A 3098-nucleotide genomic window follows, 5' to 3' on the forward strand; every position below is an offset into this window, starting at 1 on the left:
ATTTCGGTGGATGAGGATTAGGATCTACCTCTGTGTGCCTGGTGATTGAAAACGTGCACCTGGGAACCCGAAAATTAAAATATGGTCCTAAATGCACCTGCCGGTGTTCCTGACATGCATGCCCGCTATGGGAGCACCCTACTACGGCCCTCTAGCCGTGGGGGCCGGCCTGAGTGATTTATGGAAGGTTTAATTTTTTTCACTACCCAGTGTTCCTGACATGCATGCCCGCTATAGGAGCACCCTACTACGGCCCTCTAGCCGTGGGCGCCCTCATACATCCGTGTACCTGGTGATTGAAAACGTGCACCTGGGAACCCGAAAATTAAAATACTCTCCTAAATGCACTTTTCGGTCATTCTCATATTAATGCCCACTCTGGCAACACCCTAGCACGGCCCTCTATCCGTGGGGGCCCTCCCTGAGTGCTTTATGGACACTTTTGTGACATTTCGGTGGATGAGGATTAGGATCTACCTCTGTGTGCCTGGTGATTGAAAACGTGCACCTGGGAACCCGAAAATTAAAATATGGTCCTAAATGCACCTGCCGGTGTTCCTGACATGCATGCCCGCTATGGGAGCACCCTACTACGGCCCTCTAGCCGTGGGGGCCGGCCTGAGTGATTTATGGAAGGTTTATTTTTTTTTCACTACCCAGTGTTCCTGACATGCATGCCCGCTATAGGAGCACCCTACTACGGCCCTCTAGCCGTGGGCGCCCTCATACATCCGTGTACCTGGTGATTGAAAACGTGCACCTGGGAACCCGAAAATTAAAATACTCTCCTAAATGCACTTTTCGGTCATTCTCATATTAATGCCCACTCTGGCAACACCCTAGCACGGCCCTCTATCCGTGGGGGCCCTCCCTGAGTGCTTTATGGACACTTTTGTGACATTTCGGTGGATGAGGATTAGGATCTACCTCTGTGTGCCTGGTGATTGAAAACGTGCACCTGGGAACCCGAAAATTAAAATATGGTCCTAAATGCACCTGCCGGTGTTCCTGACATGCATGCCCGCTATGGGAGCACCCTACTACGGCCCTCTAGCCGTGGGGGCCGGCCGGCCTGAGTGATTTATGGAAGGTTTAATTTTTTTTCACTACCCAGTGTTCCTGACATGCATGCCCGCTATAGGAGCACCCTACTACGGCCCTCTAGCCGTGGGCGCCCTCATACATCCGTGTACCTGGTGATTGAAAACGTGCACCTGGGAACCCGAAAATTAAAATACTCTCCTAAATGCACTTTTCGGTCATTCTCATATTAATGCCCACTCTGGCAACACCCTAGCACGGCCCTCTATCCGTGGGGGCCCTCCCTGAGTGCTTTATGGACACTTTTGTGACATTTCGGTGGATGAGGATTAGGATCTACCTCTGTGTGCCTGGTGATTGAAAACGTGCACCTGGGAACCCGAAAATTAAAATATGGTCCTAAATGCACCTGCCGGTGGTGTTCCTGACATGCATGCCCGCTATGGGAGCACCCTACTACGGCCCTCTAGCCTCTCATTTCAAGTAGTCACCTCGCAAGGTGTTTGAAGGTAGGCCTCATTTGACCTAAATATGACATTTTCAGGGGATGAGATGAAACAAAGAGGCAATAAATGATAAACTCTCTCTCATGGGGTGAAGGGACATACAGGCATAAAGTACAAACACCACTTACCAGTTTATATGCCTCTATCTGGGCAGCAGAGGTCACAAAATGATGCAAGGCCTCATTTGACCTAACCAGTAAATATGACATTTTCAGGGGATGAGATGAAACAAAGAGGCAATAAATGATAAACTCTCTCTCATGGGGTGAAGGGACATACAGGCATAAAGTACAAACACCACTTACCAGTTTATATGCCTCTATCTGGGCAGCAGAGGTCACAAAATGATGCAAGGCCTCATTTGACCTAACCAGTAAATATGACATTTTCAGGGGATGAGATGAAACAAAGAGGCAATAAATGATAAACTCTCTCTCATGGGGTGAAGGGACATACAGGCATAAAGTACAAACACCACTTACCAGTTTATATGCCTCTATCTGGGCAGCAGAGGGCCTCATTTGACCTAACCAGTAAATATGACATTTTCAGGGGATGAGATGAAACAAAGAGGCAATAAATGATAAACTCTCTCTCATGGGGTGAAGGGACATACAGGCATAAAGTACAAACACCACTTACCAGTTTATATGCCTCTATCTGGGCAGCAGAGGTCACAAAATGATGCAAGGCCTCATTTGACCTAACCAGTAAATATGACATTTTCAGGGGATGAGATGAAACAAAGAGGCAATAAATGATAAACTCTCTCTCATGGGGTGAAGGGACATACAGGCATAAAGTACAAACACCACTTACCAGTTTATATGCCTCTATCTGGGCAGCAGAGGTCACAAAATGATGCAAGGCCTCATTTGACCTAACCAGTAAATATGACATTTTCAGGGGATGAGATGAAACAAAGAGGCAATAAATGATAAACTCTCTCTCATGGGGTGAAGGGACATACAGGCATAAAGTACAAACACCACTTACCAGTTACCAGATGCCTCTATCTGGGCAGCAGAGGTCACAAAATGATGCAAGGCCTCATTTGACCTAACCAGTAAATATGACATTTTCAGGGGATGAGATGAAACAAAGAGGCAATAAATGATAAACTCTCTCTCATGGGGTGAAGGGACATACAGGCATAAAGTACAAACACCACTTACCAGTTTATATGCCTCTATCTGGGCAGCAGAGGTCACAAAATGATGCAAGGCCTCATTTGACCTAACCAGTAAATATGACATTTTCAGGGGATGAGATGAAACAAAGAGGCAATAAATGATAAACTCTCTCTCATGGGGTGAAGGGACATACAGGCATAAAGTACAAACACCACTTACCAGTTTATATGCCTCTATCTGGGCAGCAGAGGTCACAAAATGATGCAAGGCCTCATTTGACCTAACCAGTAAATATGACATTTTCAGGGGATGAGATGAAACAAAGAGGCAATAAATGATAAACTCTCTCTCATGGGGTGAAGGGACAGTACAAACACCACTTACCAGTTTATATGCCTCTATCTGGGCAGCAGAGGTC

The sequence above is a fragment of the Oncorhynchus gorbuscha genome, unplaced genomic scaffold, assembly GCF_021184085.1.
Source record: "Oncorhynchus gorbuscha isolate QuinsamMale2020 ecotype Even-year unplaced genomic scaffold, OgorEven_v1.0 Un_scaffold_2888, whole genome shotgun sequence".
Lineage (NCBI taxonomy): Eukaryota > Metazoa > Chordata > Actinopteri > Salmoniformes > Salmonidae > Oncorhynchus > Oncorhynchus gorbuscha.